Raw genomic sequence first — 9,824 nt, 5'->3', positions numbered from 1 at the left:
TTGGTATCAATGTACTTATCCTATAGGTCATGGGATCGAGTCCTGAGGAGGCGAAAGAAACCCCTTGGTAGGGAGGGGGAGATCCTTTGAGTAACCCGTACGACGCCTATGGAAAGCCCGTGAGGGAAAAGGCCCCTTTGAGGGAGCCAAAGATCGGGATAGCCTTGGGCCGATCGGGGCAGTGGGCCGTATGGGCGGTCGACTGGGCCTATAATGGGCTGTTACAGTATAACTTTAGCGAAGCTTAGGTAAGAACATTGTTTGCAATTATCAATTAAACTTAGATTTTATTAGGAATAATTGAATCGAAGTTTGATTGATACAATTTATTCGTCACTTGGGAAAGGGGGAATAAAATAATTAAGTGTTCTTGGTCATTACATAATTGGAATTCGTGAATATAAAGTTAACTGAGAATAATTATCGTGGAAACTTAATGAATTCATTTCTCTAGATATCTTCTCTCATTGTTATTTCTCAATTCGGTGATTAGATTAATTTTTTGTTTTCAATTAATTCGTTTAAGTAAACCAAATCTCTTTTGATTTTTATAAATAAAGTTGAGACTATTTTAAGTACAAGCATTGATATAATTTTAGTTTACACTCCTCGTGGGATCGACACTCGTACTTAAAAATTCAATTTACTATAACTTGACGTCGTTCGCTTGCGAGCAATTAAGAAAACACGCAACAGTGCTTTACCGACGCTATCATACGATCATCTCTTATACTTGATTGACGCCAGTGTGCCATCTCGAGCAATGATTCGATAGCGATTCGATTGGTTCTGATACATGCTCAATGGATGGGCATTTGACCTGATATCTCCACGACATGCATGCATTGCATATCATATATCATTGTGTAGATATATGTTGTATATATTATGGTTGTTCCATAAGGAGCTTGTGCCCACCCCCATGGGAGACTGTTGTTGTCTTTGTGTGTGGACAATGGCAGGTACTCCAGGTTATCAGGAGACCAGAAAGGGTACTTATGGAGGGAGTCGTATCTGAATTGAGGTTGAGTGGTCTATCTTAGTGTATATATGTATCTATATGCCGGGGCATGTCCCGAGGATATTAGTTGTTGTATTTAGTTGATTTTAATTATGTGTGGGCATATTTTATTATGTGATATGTTTAGATCAGGCTTTATTATATACTATTTTTAGTATCATAATTATAGTTATTACACTTTGAGCTCATTGTAAAGAAAAATTTTCACTCGGTTTCCACTGTAATTAATTAACCCTAATCAAATTGCATCGTAATAAAGATTAGGAGTTAAGTGCCCCACAATGTATGGTATCATAGCATAGCTAGGAATGCTCGACTGAGTCTTGTGAACATTTGAATAGGCACAAATGAATTGTGCATTTGTGTTTGATTAACTTGTATGACTTGCTCTTGCTTGATGTAGTTTGAGTAGTTGTTGGTGAGATTGATGATTCGATATGATTTGATGATGTATCATTGATATTTATTTGTGATATTCATATTATATTTTGTAGATGGATCCCACAAATGAAATTGGTATGAGTAGTGGTACTGAAAGGATGGTTGGACAATTCGAAAGAATGTCCATGGATTTGGTAATGCACTACTACAAAAAACACAAAACGACAATGGCGACAACGGATATCCATTGTCGTAGGCCATTTAAAAACTGTTGCAACTGAGGGTGTTGTTGAAAGTACGTTCAACGACAACGGTTTAAAACCGTTGCCGTTGCTAACATTTGCGACGGATTTTTTACATTAGCGACGGATTTAACCGTCGCTAATTAGCGACAGATTTTCCTTAAAGTCCATCGCTACTTTTAGCGAAAGTTTGTCATGCTGTCCGTCGCTATGTTTTTCAGTAAAATAAAAATAAGTACTTTTAATAAATTCATAAATCTAACAATATTCATGATCTTAACTAACACTTAAAAATTTACAATAAATTGAAGAGAAAATTTTTACCCTAAATCGAAACTAAAATCGTGTAAGAGAAAAATTTTAAGTGTTGTGAAGTGGTGTAGAGGAAAATGGATTGAAAACGCTGGTATTTATAGACAAGTTGCGACGATTTTTGATTAACCGTCGCTAATCCGTCGCTATTAGCGATGATTATTATCAAACGTCCCTAATTTAAAATTTTTAGCCACGGTCTAAGCCGTCGCTAATTTAAAACGGTTTAGCTTAAAACAATTGCTAAATTACGGTTTTGAATAACCCGTCGCTAATTTAAGAAAGGCGACGGTTTTTACAATATAGCAACAGTTTAATAGAACCGTTGTCGTTACATGCTAATAGACAACAATTTATAAAATCGTTGTCGTTGACCCTAAAAAATGCTCAAAGACAACGGTTTTTAGAAAACCGTTGTCGATTGTCCAAAAAAACATGCTAATAGACAACAGTTTATAGAACCATTGTCGTTGACCTTAAAAAAAACGCTCAAAGAAAACGGTTTTTAGAAAACCGTTGTATTTGACCCTCAAAAAGACAACGATTTTCTAAAAATAGTTGTATTTTGCTTTAAAAATTGTCATATGACAACGGTTTTCTAAAAAACCGTTGTAAAAAATAAAAGACAACGGTTTTAGAGAAAAACCGTTGTTTCATGTGTGTTGTTGAATGGCAAATTTGTTGTAGTGATGGCTCGCTTCCAGGATTTGGAACCACCTAGGTTCTTTGGCATCGAGAGTGCAGAAAGAGCAGAGACATGGTTAAGGGATATCGAGCATTTGTTTAATATTGTTGAATATTCCAAGTCTCGGAGAATGAAACTTGCTCTCTATCAATTAAAAGGCCGAGCAAAATCTTGGTGGGAAGTCACTGTGACTTAATTGAAAGAGGCTGGTATTGAAGTCACATAGGATGTCTTCAAGGCCCAATTTCTTGAGCAGTACTCTTCATTTTCTTAGTATACTGCCCGGGAAAATGAATTCAATAGTCTGCAGCAGGGAATCATGACTTTTGCAGAATATGCTTCAAAATTATCTACATTATTAAAATATGAGCCTCATGTAGTTTCAAACGCAAAAGCGAAGTATAACAGGTTTGTGAATGGTTTACATCTAGCTATATATATTTTTGTCATTTCTTATTTTCCTACTAGCTACACAGAGACAGTTGAACGAGCCAAGGCAGCTGAAGCTGGATTAAGGCCGGGAGGTCCTCAGTACGTTCCTCCACTTCAAGTGTCAGCTCAGCAACCTACCTTGCGCCCAAAAGGCAAAAAGTTTAGAAGGACTGGTTCTACAGCTTCCTCATCAACTTCTAGTTCCAGTGGATCCCAGCAAGGGAGTCCCGTTATTGCTCCTTATTGTAGCCATTGTGGAGGCAAGCATACTATTGAGCAGTGTCGGGGTGTGTTTGGTATTTGTTATCATTGTGGGCAGGAAAATCATTTATCTCGTGTATGTCCGAATAGGGGTATGACTTCTTCCCAACCCCAACCAGGATTTAGAGGTGGCCCTAGTATTATGAGACCTATTGTTCCTAGTCCCTCTTTCCAGAAGTCAAATGTTCCACGATATCGAGGACCTGGTAGCCAGACTGTCCAAGGCCTTCCCCAAGTTACAGTGTATGCCATGACCAAGGATTAAGTAAAAGAAGCTCCTGGTGGTGTTATTGCAGGTATCTGCATGCTTTGCGATTATCCTGCACATTTTTATTTTATATAGGAGCGTCTCACTCAGTCATTTCTCATGCATTTGTTGCATACCATGATATTATGTGTACTCCATTGTATGATACGTTATTCATGGCCACGCTAGCAGGAAAGATTATTTTATCTGAACAAGTTTTTGCATAATTGTGTACTGATATATGAGAATATTGTGATATTTCTGAATCTAATTGTCCTTCCAATGCACAACTTGGATTTTATGGTCGGCATGGATATCCTGACAACCAATCGAGCTACTATTGATGTTTTCATTGGGTGATTCGATTTCGATTTGTTGATGGACCCATGTGGAATTTTTATTGCAAGGGTTCCCAAGCAAAAATTCTCCTGGTATCCTCTCTGGAAATGTCTCGGCTTTTGTTTAGCGGAGATGAGGGTTATCTTGTCTATCTTGTTGATGTTTCTAAGAAGGAGTCCTCTTTATCATATATTCCTGTTGCGAAAGAGTTCCTAGATGTATTTTTCAATGAGATTCCTGATTTTCCTCCTCATCGAGAAGTTGAATTTAGTATTGATCTTGTACCGGGAACTGCACTTATTTGTAAAGCTCCTTATCGCATGGAACCTTTGGAAGTGAAAGAACTGAAAGAACAATTGCAGGATCTTCTCATAAGGGATATATTCGACCGAGTGTATCACCTTGAGGAGCTACAATTTTATTTATTCGAAAAAAATATGGTACTATGCCAATGTGTATTGATTACAGGCAACTGAATCGAGCTACTGTGAAAAATAAGTATCCACTTCCTTGTATTGATGACTTATTTGATCAGCTTTAGGGTACCTCTGTATACTCTAAGATTGATATTTATTCTGGTTATCATCATGTACGAGTTCAAGAAGAATATGTACCTAAAACTGCTTTTCGTACCAGGTTAGCCAACAATGAGTTCTTGGTTATGCCCTTCGGTCTCACTAATGCACCTGGTGTCTTTATGGATCTAATGAATTATGTCTTTCGAGATTTTCTTGACCGATTGTATATTCGAAATCGAAAAAGAGCATTCTGAACATTTGAGACTGGTACTTCAAACTCTTCGCAATGGCCATTTATATGCTAAATTGTCCAAATGCGAATTCTGTACGGACAAAGTGGTATTTTGGGCCACGTCATTTCGAGACATGGCATATCTATTGATCCTGCTGAGGTTGAAGCTGTATTGAATTGGCCGAAACCAGTGAATGTTCCTGAGATCCGTAGCATCATGGGTTTAGCTGATTATTATCGTCGTTTTATTGAATGGTTTTCAAAAATAGCTAAACCTATTACTCAACTGACGCAGAAGAATCAGAGATTCATTTGTCAGATGAATGTGAAGCTAGTTTTCTTGAATTGAAGACGAGATTGACCACAACACCTGTGCTTCCTATTTCCTCAGGTATCGGAGGATTTGTAGTGTGTACAGATGCATCTGGTAACGGTTTGAGATGTGTTCTGATGAGACATGGCAAGGTGGTTGCTTATGCATCTCGTCAATTAAAATCTCATGAAACTCGTTATCCTGTTCATGATCTTGAATTAGTCGCCATTGTGTTTTCTTTGAAGATTTGGCGTCATTATTTGTACGGAGAAAAGTTTGTTATCTATTCAAACCATAAGGGTCTGAAATATCTCTTTTCTCAATCAAATTAAAAAATGTGGCAACGCAGGTGGATGGATCTGGTGAAGGATTTTGATTGTGAGATTCAGTATAACCTGGGATCGATGAACGTTCCTGCAGATGCCCTTACTCGCAAGGTTCATGACTCTGTTTTAGCCTCTCTTAATCTCACCAAAGTACATGAGGATATATGTACTTCTGGATTGACTTTTCACTTGAATTAGAATTCTGTCACTGTCTCAGCATTGTCAATTGAGCCTAACCTGATATCTAAAATACGAAAGGTCGAACGAAGCAATGTTCAGATTCAAAAGTCTAAAGAACTTGTATCTGCAGGACATCATTCTTGTTTTCAGATTGCTTCTGATGGTTCTTTACAACTTAATTGTCGGTTGGTAGTCTTCGATAATTCTGATTTGAAATATGCCCTTCTTTGCGAAGCTTATTGTAGCGAATACATTATTCACCCTCGAGGCCGAAAAATTTATTTGACATTGAGACCTCAAATACGGTGGAAACATGTGAAGATGGAAATTGATAAATTTATTTCGAAATGTCTTATCTGTCAGCAAGTGAAAGCCGAGAGAATGAAACCGGGAGGAATACTACATAGTCCTGAAATCTCAAAATGGAATTGTGAACATATTGCTATGGATTTTGTGACTCATTTACCTTGTTCGCCCAAGGACTGTGATGCTATTTGAGTTATTATTGATCGGCTTTTGAAATCTGAACATTTCATCCCGTATGAGCGGACTTATCCTTTTAAGAAAATGGCTCGTTTATACATCAAAAATATTGTGAGACTGCACAATGTGCCAGTATTAATTGTATCTGATTGTGATCCAGATTTCCTTCTAAATTATAAGGTAGTTTTCAAGAAGCTATGGGTACGTGTTTGGCTATTAGTACTGCTTATCATCCTCAAACTGATGGCCAAACAGAGCGTACGATCCAAACATTAGAAGATATGTTATGTGCTGTTGTGAAGGATTTCAAAATGGGATGACAAGATGCCTTATCATTGGTTGAATTTTCTTATAAAAATATCTTTCAAACGAGTATTGGTATTGCACCATTCTAGGCCTTATATCGGAGATGACGTAGGTCACCGTTATTCTGTGATGAAATTGGTGAGAGACAGATGACTGAACCTGAAATGATACAGGAAATGAATGACAAGGTTCAGTTGATTCGACAGCGAATGAAAGTTGCTCAGGATCATCAAATGAGTTATGCTAACAAACGAAAATGACCCTTAGAACTCCATAAAGGTGATAAAGTATTTTTGAAATTATCTCTCTTTAGAGGCACTGTTCGGTTTGACATGCGAGGGAAATTATCTCCTCAATATGTTGGTCCATATGAGATCCTGATCGAGTTGGGGATCCGGCTTATCGATTGGCATCGCAACCAAATTTATCTGCCATTCACCATGTGTTTCATGTTTCTATATTGAGAAAGTATGAACCAGATCTAGCACATGTGCTTCAGCCTGATGAGGTTGAACTTGATCCTTCACTTTCCTATGTTGAACAACCGGTTCGCATTATGGATCGGATGGAGAAAGTATTCCGTAACAAATCGATTCCACTAGTTCGAGTACAGTGGACACGACATGATGTGGAAGAGTCAACGTAGGAATTGTAAATCAAGATGCGAGAATCATATCCACATTTGTTTGATTCTATTCCACCTATTGCATTGTATTCAATGTATCCCTTTACTGATTTTAGTTTTGATATATAATATAACTGGTGACATATTATATTTTTGACGAGGTTATAAATGTATATATAAATACTTAAGATTTCAAGGATGAAATCTTTTAAGTGGAGGAGAAATGAAAGGACCGTGTATCGTATTATCGTAAATTATATGTTGATTATCGATAATTTCTGACATTTTAATGTCATTAAGTACATGAAGTATATAAGTAACACATGTTACAGTTTTCAGTATAATGAATTGAGTATTAGTTCAAATCAAATAAAACCAATTTCATTTAAAACTAATACATAGTACTACAATTTTCATGTTTTAAGTTTTGTCCAAATACATTTGGAAATATGGGCAAAATCATCCCAAGTGTATCGTGTGCATTGCAGTTCCTGCATTGACACATTTTGGAAGAATGAGCGTAACTCTCGCATCCAATATCCAAATTGAGTGATGACAGTGGAAAATGAAAGCCAAGAATAGATCTACAACTTTCATGTTGACCACTTTTGTTAGTTCGAGGCGCTACTTCCTGTGCGCCCTAGCGCGGCATTATTAAGGCTTGTGGATAGAATCCGGCGTGCTAGGGCGCCACTTCATTTCTACCCCAGCGTGGCATTAAAACACATTTTGTACAGAGCCAAGCGCGCTAGGGTACCACTTCATGACAGCCCCATCGCAGCATGATAAACTCGCCCGAACAGAACTCGGCGCACTAGGGTGCAATTGACCGCCCTAGCGCGGATGCCTCAGGTTTATGTTGATAAGAATGAGTTTTCTCTCACTTTTCCATTTTCTTTGGAAGCTTCGAGTGTGAGAGAAAAGCAATGAATTTGAGTTTGATCGTACGAATCTACCTCGGAACGCTGTTGAAACTCGAAACCTATTATATATTCGGAATCCTAGTGTGGAGAGCGTTTTTTTGAGGTAAGTTTCTTTTTGTTTCAGCACCTTTATTTATTGAATCGCTGAAATAGCATGCATTTGAAGTCGATTTCCATATATGCGATAGAATCACCGACAAGAACTACTTTTCAAAGTAGGAATTGAATTAAGTTATGATTTCAATTTGATATGAATTTTCAAATTTTCAAAAGATTTTTAAAACTTGAATTGTTTATTTTAAATGAATTTATTGATTGAAATTATTATGTTGATTATGTAGATAGATTTTCTGTACTAAAATCTTAAAGCTACATTGAGTGGCGAGGATGAATTGAGGTATGTTGCGACTGAGTAACATACGACAAGTATATGTGTCATATGATATATGTTTGATTGATTTGACTGAGAATATGTGTCTATATGTCTTACTTGTCGAGTTGATGTGGCATACATGACATTCATGATTGGTATATCTGTATAAAATAAATATTTTGTTAACACACATAATTTTATTCATACACCGATACATGACATACACGTTGAGCTATGATCCTTGAATACCTTTATATCTTTGGATTTGATTATTGGGTTTGTGAGCACGATGCTATGTTTGGCGTTATGTGGCCCTTAAAACATAATAATTTGTGGCCTCTATGATTGATTGATTGATATCTGGGATTTGATGGCGCTTTGTCGAAGCTATCATACGATCATCCCTTAAACTTGACTTAGGCCGATGTGACAGGTCGAGCATTGATTTGATAGCGATTCATTCGATTGTTTCTTATACATGCTCAGGGGATGGGCATTTGACCTGATATCCCTACGACATAGATGCATTGCATATCATATATCATTGTGTAGATACATGTTGATTATATTATGGCTTTTCCATATGGAGCTTGTGCTCACCCCCAAGGGGAGGCTGTTGTTGTCATTGTGTGTGGACAATGACATGTACTCCAGGTTATCAGGAGATCAGAGAGGGTACTTCTGGAGGGAGTCACTTCAAAATTAGGTAGAGAGTGGTCTATTCCAGTGTATATATGTATCTATATGCTGGGGCATGTCCCGAGGATATGAGGTGTTGTATGTAGTTGATTTTGATTATGTGTGGGCATATTTTATGATATGATATGTTTAGATGAGACTTTATTATACACTATTTTTAGTATCATAATTATAGTCGTCACATTTTGGGCTCATTGTAAAGAAAATTTTTCACTCTTTTTCGGCTGTAATTAATTAAACCTAATCAAATTGCATTGAAAAAACGATTAGTAGTTAAGGGTCCCACAAAAAATCACTGATTTAATTCTAGTGTTCTATCAAAATTTCGAACTTTGTACATTTAAACCTTAAAATTCTATGAAATTATTACCTTGATCTAAAAATTTTCGAAAAAGCGATAACAGCCCCTATATTTTGATTTTTTTTTGCAAGTATGTCCCTGAGATTTAAGTTATTGCATTTATGGTCCTTAATGCTCTTAACTACCACAATTTAACCCTTAAGTCCATCTATTAGAGCATGCAACCTAAATAATTCTAGGTTCTCAAATCCCCAAAAATAAATCACACTACCTAACATAATAATCCATGCAATCGAGGCGGTAAATAAAAATCTTAAACATAAAGGTTACCGGTGATCAGTATAGAGTCTAGCTCCGCCTCCTCTTCGTGCATCTCATAGGCTCTGCCAGTAGTTGGACCCTTGCTCGAAGGGAAATCAGCTGCCTTGTGGCCCCTTTCTTTGCATATAATTGGAAGTCCCCCACATGCACTTGCCGAAGTGGAACCGGTTGCAGTGCTTTCATGGTTGCCTCTCCTCCGGCTTAAAAGCCCCTGGTGCCTGCGGCGGCCTCTGTTGTCCAAGTCTCTAAAATTGTCCATGGGCCTTCTGCTGCCCCCGATGCCTCTGTAGCCCGATAAACTGTC

Source organism: Primulina tabacum, chromosome 11 (genome assembly GCF_025594145.1).
Source record: "Primulina tabacum isolate GXHZ01 chromosome 11, ASM2559414v2, whole genome shotgun sequence".
NCBI lineage: Eukaryota > Viridiplantae > Streptophyta > Magnoliopsida > Lamiales > Gesneriaceae > Primulina > Primulina tabacum.
The sequence above is the reverse complement of the archived record's forward strand: the minus strand, read 5'-3'. Positions refer to the sequence as shown.